The sequence below is a fragment of the Bombus vosnesenskii genome, unplaced genomic scaffold (assembly GCF_011952255.1).
Source record: "Bombus vosnesenskii isolate JDL3184/JDL3185 unplaced genomic scaffold, Bvos_JDL3184-5_v1.1 scf7180000016274, whole genome shotgun sequence".
Lineage (NCBI taxonomy): Eukaryota > Metazoa > Arthropoda > Insecta > Hymenoptera > Apidae > Bombus > Bombus vosnesenskii.
The window spans coordinates 1,443,386-1,458,141 of record NW_022884343.1 but is presented as its reverse complement, the minus strand read 5'-3'; the positions used below and the strand labels follow the sequence as shown (position 1 = coordinate 1,458,141).

General features: G+C 39.6%; 1 protein-coding gene across 20 annotated transcripts in view; it reads left to right on the top strand.

Moving 5' to 3' along the window:
• Positions 1 to 36: 36 nt before the first annotated feature.
• Positions 37 to 14,756, top strand: part of LOC117242425 (plasma membrane calcium-transporting ATPase 3) — an 83,688-nt gene continuing 68,968 nt past the window's right edge. For 9 of the 20 annotated variants that reach the window (XM_033509070.1, XM_033509068.1, XM_033509069.1 and 6 more), the window contains exon 1: positions 7,923 to 8,697. The gene's annotated coding sequence lies outside the window, so the exon portion shown is untranslated. The other 11 variants (XM_033509059.1, XM_033509067.1, XM_033509055.1 and 8 more) reach the window with 10 other exon arrangements.

Below are 14,756 nucleotides of genomic sequence, written 5' to 3'. Positions count from 1 at the left end.
TAGCAGACTTTTCAATCACTGCGCAGCCTAGTAGGCTTTAGCTTCAGTTTACGCGCGGTAGTCCAGAAGTGATTGTTGTTATTTGCTTCTGCGTTTTCTTGTCGAAAAATTTCTGCAGTTTTCGATAAATAAACTAGTGTGAAGTGACGACATTTGTTCCTGTCGTGTGGAAATACTGGAAGACGTTACGGAAACATCGGCAGAGTGCATGTGGCCATGGAAAGAGCCCTGGAACGTCATCGGTGAGTGACGCTATCACTCACTATGTTGTTTCCATATAACTTGAATAATTACGTTTTCACAAATAATAAATTTAACTGTTATTAACAGACATAACCTCTTGCAACATTGAATTTTTTTAAATTACTTGCATAGATTTTAGATTAATTCTAAATTGTTATTGTTTTTACTGACATCTTGAATCTTAACCTTACTTGCATTCGTTCAAAATGGTGCATGCTCTGACATATTATCCCGCGCTGCTTTCTTGGCGGTTAAAGGGGTATCGCGAATTTTTAACTTAAATTTCTTAAGAATCAAACTTCAGCAAATTAATCAGAGTCATTTATGACTTCAGCAAAATCTTTTATGTACACTACCGTGCATAGGTACTTACACACTTGATGTAATCCAATCAAAACATTGATATTTTTATTATATTTTCACTTGTTAGTAGAAAAATGTTTTCCTATTGTTAATTCTTCTTGCCATAGCCAAAATAACCATAGCTAGGATCAAATGTTTTACTAAATTGAAACTAAGACAAGGGATATACTTGCATCAATCAATTTTTATATTCATCCCTAATAAATAGTTGACACCATACAAAATATATAGAAATTTTTTGGATATGGTTGGGAAAACATATTCCAATTCTAAGATCTCAACTTGAACAGATACACTTAAAGTCATTTTCATAGAAATAATTTTCATTCACCTTAAATTATTGCTCTTTTATTTACACTAATTAATATCAATTATTGTTTTTATCAATATCTACTAACTGGTTTATATAGGCTATATATATGGTTGCTTGAAATGAGATCAGAAATGAAACTTTAATTACAGAGCTTCATTTGAAGTATATTTAATATACTTGCAATAATTTGGAAGTGTTGAAATACTTGTACACGGTAGTGTATATATAAACTAGAGACTAGATATTTGAAAGTGTTAGTGAATTTTTCCGAAATGTTTTTACGCGATGTATACGTATGAAAGTCATATATCATTACAAGATTATCTTTTTAATATAAATTTTTACAAATATTAATTTTTATATAAATATCCTTTCTTTTTTTTTTAATTTTGAAACAAATTTATGAAAGGTTAGTTTGCTTGCTGTATTGAATTCTTTTTATCAAGAATAACGCACTTTATGTTCTTGACAATTATCCTTATAAAATCGAATGTAGTTCTGATTCGTGAAGTCATAAATGCATAATTATGAATACTACTTATATAATATGTTAATATAACCGGAAGGCACAATTAAGTCATGCATTCAGGAATACATGTATAGATTCTGAATGTAATTATACAAATTAATCAGTTCCTGTATGTTTATAAACTCACATGGTCATGAAAGTCAATATTTCAAAATCAGTGTGATGGTAAAGAAGGAATCGCGAGTAAGTGAACTGCCGGGAGATTTGAATTATGTAATTTTGTTTTCCAAATTAGTCTATAAATATGTATGAAGTACTTTTCTTTGATCTCTATAGGCATATTTCTTCTAATTTCTACTTCTTCTACTTAAATTCTGTAGTATTTCTTTTCTTTTTTACTATTTTCCTTTTGCTGTAACTAACTTTAATTATTTACTTAATAATCTTTTCCTTAACAATAGAAGACATTGAAATTTTCACTGAATTTCACTTTGAGGCACATTGAATTCCCAATATTTAATAACACATGATGGGTTAGGTTTAATAAATATTGTTAATGATATAAATTGGCCAACAAAAAGATACTGGATGCGTAAGAATGCATCGGTCGGTATCGCGATGGTGACTTTATCCACCTCATTTTATATAGCAACGTTTATATGCAATATATGTATGTATATACATAAACTTTATATACGCATAACTTTTCAAATAATAATCTCTGTGCCTTAAAACTAGTATTTTTGAATAGTTAAAAACTATCATAATATGTTGTAAAGAAAGTTACAATTTCGGTGTGTCGCAAAATAAATTTCAATTTAAATTTTTATAATTATCAAACTGAGGAAAGTTGACGTAATTACATTAATACATATAGTTGTTCGTCGTACTGTTGATGATCGAGAAACCACCATCGTTTGTAGGGTTTCTTTTCCCTTAGCAGGTCAGACTATTTATCTATTCGTTTTTTTCATTTTGTTCTCTATATATTCAATTATTTTTAAGCACCTGTTCATCACGCACGTCGTGTTTGATCCGAGGATTATGGGGCTTCGGCAAAGCGATTTCTCCGTATGTCTTTTTCCGATCAAAAATCTTGTCGTATATAGGGTGTCTGATAAATAGACTGCGAACTTTTATGCATTTATGGGAAATTTGAAAGTGCATAATTATACATAATTTTTATCCACACTATAGTACTTTTTACAATATTTAATAGAAAGAACAATTAAAGAATATTGTTTTTTCTATTAAATAATTATAAATTGGTTCCTTAATTATATTCATAGAAATATGAATTTGCATAAAAATTCAATTGCGTGGCCCGCAATACATTCAATACATTCCATTTCGTTTTAGAAGTAAGTTATTGTACAATTAGAAACACATTTCATGGAATATTTGCATTGTAATATCTTACCTTAATTTGTTGTGTTTTGTCATTATTAATTAATAACTTGAGCAAAATATGTGTTTTATAAATACTATATAAAATTTCCTTTAAGTGTTTAAACATTGAAATAGCGTTTGAATTTTTACATTTGATGCATTCAGTTGGTTATGATTATTTGAAATCAGAATACTTTTGTGATACTTCAGGACGTGATGCCGTATTATAATTTTAAGTGCCTGAAGGGATACAAATCTATTACTGTTCGATTACTCTCCTTCGGTATATCAAGTGATATAGCTGCACGTACATCACAGTTCAGATTCCTTTCACTAGGTGGCAATACGTACGTACTTATATAAATTGTCGTGACAGAATCTCCGCGCACTTTTACCTTTGGTGAGACCTGGTATTAAGTAGGTTATGTCATGGCAGATGGAGAGCTCGTGACTTTTTGATTATCATTGATTACATAGACAAAGAGGGAGAGAAAAATATATAGAAACTATTTGATTACGTCTGGTATAAAAAACTGACGCTTTTCCTGTTTAGTGAAAACGAACGTATCCCCAATTGCGGGTCTCAGTCGTTTGACGTCACGCTCGTTACTCATCGTCGGTGATAAAGTAAAATTAATTGTATTAATTCCCCGCAATAAAATTAATCCCACCATAACCGTACACGCGTCGAAATTAGTGGTAGCACAATTTTGATGTATACGTTTAAACGACACGGGTGACGTCAAAGTACATCATTTCGATAGAAACCTGTTTGAACTGGAATTATGCGATAGCGTATCATCATTTTTATAGAATGCTTAGTTATAAACATTTTTTAGGCTCGTTCTTCGTGTTTAACCTCTGAAATATTCTAGAAAAGCGGAACATCGTTTTCCATTTACGTAACGGATATTAGTAGAAGGAACTCGTATTGTTCATTTAGGTTATTTTTCATCTGTATTCAGAAATTATAGAATTTTCCATATGAACATCCCGTTAAGGTCTGTTTCTTACATTTAATCTTAAAATTATTTTATATTAACTTCATTTTTAATTTACATAACAAATATTAATAAAAGACGATTAGATTGATCATTTTGGTTATTTTTCATTTACATTCAGGAATTGTAGCATTTTTCACGTAAACATTTTTTCAGCTTCGTTTCTTACATTCAATTTTAAAAATATTTTAATATTTCACTTTATTATTCGAATAAGAGAAACATAACGTTGTTTTTAATTTACAATTTCCATTTAGATTATTTTTCGTGTATATCGGTAGAGTATTGGATTTTCAAATACATGCTCAATTATTAGGAAATCAATTTGATGGACGATACGGATGTCCATAATTTATTAAGCTAGAGTGCATAATCAAATGGTTAGTCGCGTTCCGCCGTAGCAACGGAAAATATCGTCGAGGAAGGGGATTTGATGAATTTTTCTTGGCAGAAAATATTTTGAGGTTTTGGAAGCTTCGTTGGACATGCGCGGCACGAGTTCTGCAGAGGCAATCAAAGATCACCGCTCTTAATGCGGTGAACCGGCTGATTCCTTTGGAGAAATAGGAAACTCTAGTTCAAGAATCTAGGATGACGCATCGGTGCTCCTAATTATCGTATGGGTCATCGTTACAAAAACAACTGTATCCCTTTACCACATTACCAGAAGAGTCTTTCGAATCTGTTGTTCCACTCATATCTGAGAATGGAACCAAATAACCTTTCAATGTATCGTAAAGCTATCAGTTTCCCCAAAAGCAAAAAAACGCCTCTCGAATTTGTCATTTCGCATTATATTTAGAAATACGATCGCCTAACCTTTCAATGTATCGTAAAACTATTTCTGCCAAAACTGCGGAAGTTTTTCAATCGTTGCACGTTACATCTGAAAATGGGATCGATGGGGTAACCTCTCAAGGTTCACGATTGTATCATAAAAGCGATTGTTAGAAAAAGAAGAATGAGGTTAGAGATATTCGAAAAGTGGTTGGATAAAAGTAGAATAAGGAGTTCATACATATACGGGTCAGGGACTCGGAGAACTTAATTGTGCGATCTCCGCGGTATTTTCTCGGTTGGCGTGAAAATTCCGCGAATCTGATCGCCCTAGAAGCATCAAGAGTTATTAAGAAATATCTGGGAGGTGAATCGTACGGTCCTCCTTATACCGGAAGATTTTTAAGTTTTTTAATGTTTCTTCGAGTATGCGCGCTCGGCTGTTCCAACAAAAGGGTGGAAGAAGGGGTGGAAGCGAAGTATGACTGGTCATAGTACACATACATACACGCAGTGCCGGATTCAAGTTTTTAAGGCCTGGGACTATTGACCCAGCGGAGGTCTCCTTCGTAGAAAAATAGAGGACACGATCAAAGTGAAATAAATTTACGTAAATATGAAACAGAACTTATTTTGTGATTAGTTGTGTTTAACAAATTTTTATTACGAATTTTTAAAAGATAGTCGGCTTATCTTTATTTAAAAAAAATTTTTTTTCTTTTTTTAAGATTAGCGAGTGAATTACTCACTATAGTATATGCATTATAATTTTGTGATAAGTTATATTTAACGATTGTTGGTAGGCGTTGTCGAGAAATAATTGCATTTTTAGATCTTTTTACCATAAATGAATCGTAAAATAACTTGTATAATATTTTGCCTCGAGTAGGAAGATCCAGGGCTATAGCCGCCCTTAATCCGCGCCTGTACGACCATACCACAAAAGTCAGGCAAATACATCCTACTTTTATATGAGCCTGCGATCATTATCCTAAAATCTTATTAAACAATTTTTACGGAAAAAGAAACACTTTACTTAGATAATAAAATTTTCTAATGAGAATGATAACAATGAAAGGAAGGGGGTGAGAGGGAGGTAGAAAAATGGAAATAGTACAAAGACAAAGAAGCAAAAAGAAGGAGATAGAAAACGGGGGTAGTATGTTAGAGGGTTGGGCGGTCGGGGCGCCACAGTGTGCATGCGCGTAAACTCGGGACATTTCGGACAGCGTAGGTATGACAGTCGAACGGAGACCGCAGTGCCGTGCAGATCGGGCGCAGTGGCTTGCACCGAATTCGTGCGCACGAAGGACCTTCAGCCTCTCCCTGCCTCTCGCGCGCACTCTATCCGTGTCTTTTCTTCTCTTCTCTTTCTATTTTCTCTTTCTCTCTTGCTCTTTCTCTCACAACACATCGACGTGTAATACCCAGTTAGAACACACGTACGTACACAACCGTAAAATAAATATACTATTATTAAAAGTAAAAGAAAGTAACATTACACGCGCCTATGGACACCGAAAGCAAGCCAGACATACGTACACAGAAGTAGAGAGAAATTTTGACACACATTTAGCACAGAATAATTGAATACGTAATACGTATGTACAGTTGGTGACAAAAATAAGTGGTTAGGTAGTGGGAATAGGTATCGACGAAGTTTTGTTAAATACGGCTTGTTTACACTAAAATGTAAATCAATAATTTCGTTTAATTAATTTAGGGTATATAATGAATAAAACTTAAGAATATAACGTAACACTGGTATTAGTTCGATTAAACTTTATCGATGTCCATCTACTTCCATTATCTGTCCGCTTATTTTTGTCTCCGACTGTATATAGCATACAGGGAGAGGACGAGAGAGAAAGAGGAATTGTATCTCGATAATACAGGCCTTGCGGGAACGAACGGACACACGAGGCCAGCGACATACTCGCAAAACGGAAGACACGCTCGCGTGCGCGCGCACGCAAACGAGGCTCGTCCATGCGCGGACGTTGTGTGGCTCGCTGTCCGCTGATAACACGCGATACGTCTGACCCGACCAGCCTGTATGAGAAACGGCACAAAGGGAAAGACATCGACCTGTATTTCGGTGGATATCTGTAATTTGTACCGGTATCGAATATTTCAAGTGATAGCTTCGAACAAGAAACATTTATATATTTTCATTTTCTTTCTTTTACTTTCAATTTCTCTCTCTCCTCTTCTTGTCTCGTGACCAACGATGCAGGATGGAAAGACACGCGTATCGACGATAATAGTATACAGTAAAGTCTGGATAAGTGCTCGGCACGATCTATGCCGTAAGTGCCCGGTTGTCATCCCCAGCCATAGACATAAGAAATATAGAACGCGGGTGCTACGAAGAGCGTGGTCCTCGTTAAAAGAAACAGACATATGGAGTCTCTTTCAATGAGGCCCATTTCTTAAACATTGTGTCCGTGGTCTCTACACTTCTTATAGTTCATGTCGCCACCACTCTTGAAGCTCTTCGAACGTTCGGCCCCAACCAATGTCTATAGCTGTGCTGGACAAAGCTAGTAGTTATAGTGGATCCTTATTTGAGTAAACTGGTGGTTCTGACGAATAGGAGGAGCCATCTGAAGGCTGCAATGCATACGCTATTCGATTACTGTGACGTATCGAGTTCGTCAGAATGTCGATTCGTCCAAATACGCATCCGTTATAACCATATCCTAAGTGGTCAGCATGAGTCTCGAATTTCGAGCACTTATCCAGGCTTTACTATATTACGAGTGCAGAAGTATTACAATATTGAGGGGGCGGGGGAGGGGGGGGGGAGGGGAGAAAAAGACCCGAAAGCACCCCTTTTTACAAAGATACAAAAATCACCTGTACCGTAGAGACGCGATAAACTGAGTGTGCCTAAGGTTATAGGTGTTCTCCGTGTCACAGCGGAGACGCACAACGAGGAGAAAAGAGGAGGGGTGTCCAGGGTAGGGGGTGGCGGAGGGAGAAGTGATTTTCCAACGGTCGTCGGCATAGTAGTGCATGCGCGGCGCGTCGCGACGCGGCGCCTCGCGGAGAAAGAGTAAGAAGTAGCGATTTCGTCCTCTCCTCGGTTTCTTCCCGTGCGTTTCTCCTCGTAGACGTCGGCTCTCTGTGCTACATTCTTACGCGTTCCCTCGTTCTTGCCCGTTCTCAAACCGTTCGGATCCGTCCTTTCTTTTCGTTCTCTCTTTTCCTGTCCGTCAAAACTCTCCCTATTCCCCTTGATATTCCCCCTTTTTCTTCCCCATTACGACATACACATACATACATACATACATACATACATACATGTACACGTATATATACACTTACAATTACCGTATACTCCCCTGATACCTATCCCCCCCTTTTACGCCCGTTCCCTGGTTCTTCTCTGTGTGTTAGAGTGTGTCAGAGATTTTGACCGGTGTGTCGGCTGGATTACTCGGTACGCGTTTTCTCGCGTTTCGAATCAGAGGAGGAAAGCTCTCCGGGGGCTGCGCGTGTATTTTCGTGCGTCGCGCGGGGTCTCGTGTCTGGTGGGTCGCGCCGCGCGAAACCTACGAGAGGCTGCTGTTTCTTCTCGCTTCTCTGTCTGTCTCCCCCTCGAAGTCTCTTCGTTTACATTTTTCCGTTCTCCCTTTCTCCGTTTTTCTTTTCTTTCTTTTTCAAACTTTCCTTTGGTCCAATTTCTGCCCATCAAGAAAGAAAGAGCCGCGTGTGTAATACATGTGAGAGAGGGAGACTCGAGGACCGTCTTTCTTTTTTTTTTCTTGGTTCCTCTTGGCAGTCTTTCGTCGTCCTCGGCGTGCAGCAGCGGCGACAAGCGGCGGCAGCCAGCAACACACGGCAACGAGCGGGCGTCCGTGACACGATCCAGGGTAATCGAGCGATCCGTTTGTTCGTGGTTGCAAGTATACGAGTGCTTCGAAACGCGCGAATAAATGTGTCGGTCACGGTACAAGACGTGAAGCGGGGGAATACACGGCAAGTGAGTATATTTTTAGTAGCAAGCGCCAAGCGCTAAAGGCAGAGTGGTATAAACGGCGCGCAGTGGCCTGATGAAGCGGCGTATGTGACATCAAATTTCTCTCTCTTGCCACCTCGACGAGACACCGAGACATCTTGCAGACCATCAGCGCGCGGTGAGTATTGCCCCGAACCCTCAACCGATTGATTCGCCATTCCGCAAACAGCCGCTCCCCTGCCCCGCCTCCCTTTCGTCTATGTGTGCCCACCCAATACCATCTCCTCCGCAGGCTGGTGCCATCTCACCACCCCTCCGAATCCACCCGTACTTCGTGCTCGTGTGTCTTCTGCCGCACATAGACACACGTGTACCAACCATTGGATCATATATTTCTACTCACGATCGTATCGAATCTTTCTCCCTTGTGTCTCTTTATATTCTACATATACACCGATTCTCGTATACGCGCCTATTTTCTTAACCTTTATTTTTCTTTTACTTTAGCTCCGTCTCAAACACCCGTTTCTAATACATCAGTTTCATATAGTATGTCCCTTAACCTTTTTTCCTAACCTCAAATTTCCAGCCGAACTTCCTCTCCCCTGTGCCGCGAGACACATCCGTCGTCTGGACCGGATCGCATGTGCACGGATCGCCGCACAATAGTGACATTACGAAAATTATGTAACCGTTCGTCCGTCCGTTCGCTCGATCCGTCCTTCGTTCCTTCCTCTTGGTTCCTCTTCTCCTTCTTCCTCGACCTACCTACCCCCGGTGCGCGCCTCTCTCACGCTACAACCTTCTCCCACTCCGGCGCGACCGCCCCTACGCCGCTCCTCTCGCCCCTCCCATTTTTGCACCGGTCGCGGTTGAACATTATTTCGGGAGTGTCAGCCAGCCTGCCAGAGCCCGCGTGCGATCGACAGAGACGCCCAGACTCGCCGTCCTTCTAAACGGTCTCTCTTTTCTACACCTCGTCTGTCCCGGGATCGGGCAGGCGCATTATCACGCGCAGCTTCTGCTCGCGCTGCATTCCTCTCCAGCATTGTTGCCTCCGCTTCTCTTCTTATTCTTCTTCTTCGGCTTTCACCCTTTCATACAGCAAGGTATACGTGAATGACGCGATAATGGCTCGTATGCTCTTATGGAATAACGCGATGCCTTGAAGTTTGTCCGTCTAAACATACGCTATGATGAACTTGCCGATGCTTCTTTGATTATTCTATGCATATACGACACCTGAAATTCTTTCGATGTACCCACATACCATAGCAAATAGCATTATGCCGTTAAGGAATAAACGTTGATACGCTTAAATTTTGGATCGCTAGATTCGAGGGTTATTTGCATTCTGAAATTATGTACAGCGATATTTAGTCAAATTCTGTTAGGTTACGTAAGGAGAGGAAACATTGTTACACGCTGTTCTCGTTGATTCGAGCTAAACGGAATCGAAGCAGGCTCGAATTACACACTGGGAGAGCTGGTGAGGTAATCCTGTCCATGTGCACACGGTGTACGTGTATGTACGCGCGCGATCCGCTAGTTTGTCGTTTTTCGTTGTTACGACGTTTCCACCGTGCTACGCTGGAAATATTTATTTTCTCAGAACACGATCTCGAGTTACACAAACCTCGGCTCGAATGTAAGCACGAATTATTGAGACCCTGGTACACACTAATGGTACGCCTGGTACGTTTTCGAATGAGTCGTTGTATATAATATGCACGGGTTTAATAGTAGACCCGATGAATCAGAGAATTGATAACAGTTTAGCAGAGTCCGGGGCCGGTCTGATCTTGTGTACAGTAGAAAGGGTCGCGATTAGTCAGACCCGAGTAGTCGCCGTCCCTTTAACTCAGCCATTCTCGTTGAAATAATCGTGTATAAAATTCCTCAACCCCCCCACTACTCGTATCAGCCCTTGGCTATCCCCACCATGTTGCCACGGGCGCACGCCTTTGCTCTCCCCGATTCGCTTTGTCCTGAAATACATCGAAGGCTCGTTTTCTCTCTCTCTCTCTCTCTTTCCCTCTCTAGCACACGCCAGCTTTCTGTCCTCGTTTTGTCCTGCTTTCATAGTATCGACCCAATACGGCTGACCTAGACTCACTTGCAAGGAAGTGTACTCAACCTTTGACACTTACTCGCGACGCTGACGAAACCGGCCGCGATCGATAGCCCGTCAAAACTAATTACGCACGTGGGGAAAACGGTCGTGTTCGGTGGTTGGCTCAGGGTTGGTCTTATCGCGCACCATTCTAACACCTTTTTACGGTGTTTACTACGGATTTACGTATCGCCAGGATTACCACTTTATTACGATCGAAGATCTAGGGAATTGTGAATTAGAATTTGGAGGCCGTAATAAAAGCGAAGTTGTTCGAAGGAAAACAAAGGTTGAGTTTCTTTGAAAGCAATTTCGTGCAAATGACGTTTAGGTTCTAGGGAAACATCCGTGAGGGGAGAAGGTGTCAAGAGACCAGCCGGCAAATCTCTGAGAATAAATATTTTAGGTAGATGTCGCTGTTTGATATATTTTTAAGATAAATGTAAATAAAATATTTCTTATTTGCTTGTTTTTTTTTGTACTAATCAAAAATACTTTTACTGAAATCAAGATCTAGTGATTTTTGTTGAAACCTGAATTTTCTGTAATAGTATTAAGGGGACGATGCTGACCACTGTTGGTTAATCATCGTCCAAAAATTTCTTATTAGCTCATCATACCAACTTACAGGTATTTTTACTAAAATTAAAATCTAGTGATTTTTGTTAAACTCGAAATCTCCGGTACAGAAATAGAGATATAGCAATGTTGGTATCCATTAATCATTATTTAAGGATCCATTTGACGCATTAAATTTGATGTTACTTTTAACTAAAACCATGTGTACCACCAATGGTACACTTGTTCTACATGTGCTGAAAATATTAGCCGGTTGAATAGAAAGTTTAGTATGGATCATCATACGATGGCTGAGCAGGTTGAGTATGTAGGTTATCATCCGCGTTCTTCGGGATTTTCGAGATGGTTAAAGGCGAACCTATGCGTGGGTGAATATTTATAGAATAAATAGGGAAGAAGTTGTTTTACGGGCAGGTTGATAGTCTGCTACAGTTTCGTATGTCTTTCCGATGAAAGGTTAAGTTGTAGCCATGAGTATATCGACCTATCGACCTATATTAGAGACGGAGGTATATATGTGGAAAGAATTAAGCGGTTGTGTGTGTATCGAATGTGATTCTTGCTTGATAGGAAACCGAGGGGAAAATGTAGAGAATGTAGTCGTCGAGGAAAGTAAAACCAACCCTAGCTTCTTTTTCGTTCAAATATCATATTCTTTATTTGTACTGCATTCAGATGAAAAGAAGAATTTTTGGGAAACTTACAGTTTCTCGTGAACGACGTTTTTTTTCTGAAAAAAGTCATAAAAATGCTGCGTCACAATGGTGATTCACAGAAATAATATTGGCTTACAATTTTTGGCTACTTTATTGTTCCGCGAATTAATTTTTTTAGGTTAGGACGAAACGGTAAAATGTTTCCTTTTTTTTGCAAGTAGTATAAGCTGTACTATTCCTCCTACTCTTGGTTCCTTTCGTCCAGTGATTTTATTGCAGGCGGGCACAATTCCCTCGAGGAAAACTTACTGTCGATTCCGTTTGCAACTTTCCTACCCATCAGCCCCGTATGACTTACGGTAGTTCGATTTGATTCCAACGGACATGTAGGTTTCGTTGAAACAAACGCGTCTCGGAGGACGCACAAGATATCGCAATCCAGATTCAACTTCTGTTACTCCATTGCAAATTCTACGCTTACATATCGAAAAGTAGGATTCTATATATATATGCGACCATTTTTAAGCTAAAGTAAGAGTTAAACTTTTTGCATGTATCGTAACTGATATCACATATACGAGACATAGCTTTCTCTGTTCCATTGGAAATTTACGCTTACGTATCGAAAAATAAAACTTTGTGTATATAACCATTTTTAATCTGCATGGAGGGTTATCTTCTTAGGTCATATTATAATTAATATCGAGAGAAGTTGCCTCGTGATAAATTAGCAAATTATCAGATCGCGTTCTAAAAATTTATCGATTTTAGAGAAAAATCCAATCGCGGCAGTGTAGTGTTTCGAATAGAAATCGCGAATAGGTATGCGCGGCACGCATGCGCGGTATGTAACTTCGTGACCGTCACCGGTCATTCCATAACGTTTCTTCGTAGGCTATAATCGTGCAGCGTAGCGAGATAAAAGATGGTTTCGTGTTCGTGTGTCTGGCCACTAGTGCTCGATAGTAATCGCCGGAGAGACATCGGGACTGCCACGTGCCGACAATTTATCGACCCGTGATATATACGAAAATTTGACCAGGAAGTGTGCTGTTATGTGTGTAGTCCTCGTCGCGCCGCAGACGCTAGCCCGTCTCCGTCTATTCCGTGTGGCTGGTACGCATCATAGTGGATTAAAAATAACTAGACACGTGTGTGAAACTGGTCGAGCGTGCGCGGCGGCCAGAAATAAATCAGCGGCCCGTCGATTAACTTTTTCGAGGCGAAACTTTGCCGCTGGCCAATATGCATCGTTGCTAACCTCCGAGATGCTTTTTCTCTTCTCTTCCGCGAGCCTATAAACGACGACGGATATACCGTTGTTTTCCTGTTAACAGAGGACGCCGCGGTTATTTTAACGTCAGGCTAGCGGGCTCGTTTCCCTGGAAACGCTTTTTTGGAAACTGTGCGTGTACGGCGCGCACTGTGACTGGTTTATTAAGCCGTTCTAAAGAAACGATTTTTGCTGGCTTTCCGAAGTGTGGCGCGAGTGAGATCAGATCGAGGTTATTTCCTGGTGACTTTTTCATCGGTTGCAGCATCTCTCGAGCTATCCTCCGAAATTAAGGTATTTTTAGTTATACAGATTTCAGTTATACTAGATATATTGCTTGGTTTCCTTTTTACATATGTGTTTGGTAATCGTACAATTTAATTTTCATCTTGTCACTGGGACAAGAAATCATTTGGAGAAAGAATTAATGTACTTCTTATTACTGTGTTAAGAGAGCGTCAAATTTTATTTCTTTTTACTTCGTAATATACTTCGAAATATACATATACCGAAGAAGTTAGGAAGAGTAAATGAATTCTACGTTATTCTCGTGTAACTTAAGCCACGTGTGCTTGCTACAGTAGCCGACACACGCGCCACTTGTCTCATATAGATATATATTATATATATATATATCAGGAGATCCATGGTAACCCATGTAAGACTCAGTGAATACTTTTATCCTTTTGGCAGTGTAATGAAAAGAAAAGATCGAAGTGAATGATTTACAATTAAGTATGATCGTTATTATTTCTTCGTTCTTATGATTATTGCATTTTTTATATCACATAGAAAAGATGAAAATTAAAAATTGCATTATAATTAAACTACAAATTGAAACTAGAAAATTCACAATACTATATAGCGGGGGTTACGCCGTGAAAGGATTAATAATTCTGTAAGAGAGATAGCGTAGAGCCCCTAGGGAATTTTTAGTGACGATAATCCTGTCCACCTCACCCAAATATCTCAACTTATTTCTCAGTATACATAGTTACCGAATAACCACGTATATCTCGAACTTCGTTTCTCTTCTAACCGTATTGGTTTCATTAACTTAAACTGTAAAATGGTTTTTAGTAATTTTTGGGTATTGTAGTTGGCGGGAGACGTTTATGGGGCAATCGAAACATTGTCTGTTTAATGTACAGACGCACAATACAACCGTGTCTCGGCCTTCCAAGGCAAATGGTTCGAAAGTTTCGAGATTCCATCGGAATGAAATATCGTTCTCGCTTTGGCTGTAAGCCACTTTTGTACAGAAAGGAGGGGGAAGGGGAGAGGGAGGGAGGTGGGCGTATATATCAGCAACAGAGGAGTCTTGCTCTTATCCAAAAGTTTTCTGTTCGTAAGTTTGCGCGTGGCAGCGACAGTTATCGTCGTGTACCGAGACCTTCTATTTTTCATATTTCCTCGCCTTTAAATCCCTGCCATCGTAAAAGCTTCCCCTCCACTACCGCGCGCCCCGGCAAATGGGTCAAAGACGACGTCGCGGGAATTATTTTCCGCGAAACATCCCGGGCATTCTTGCGCTCGAGATCTCTCGATTACAAGCTAGGGGAACTAGGGTAACTAGTTGTTTTTTTTTTTCAACGCATTTAGCCTGAGAACATGGA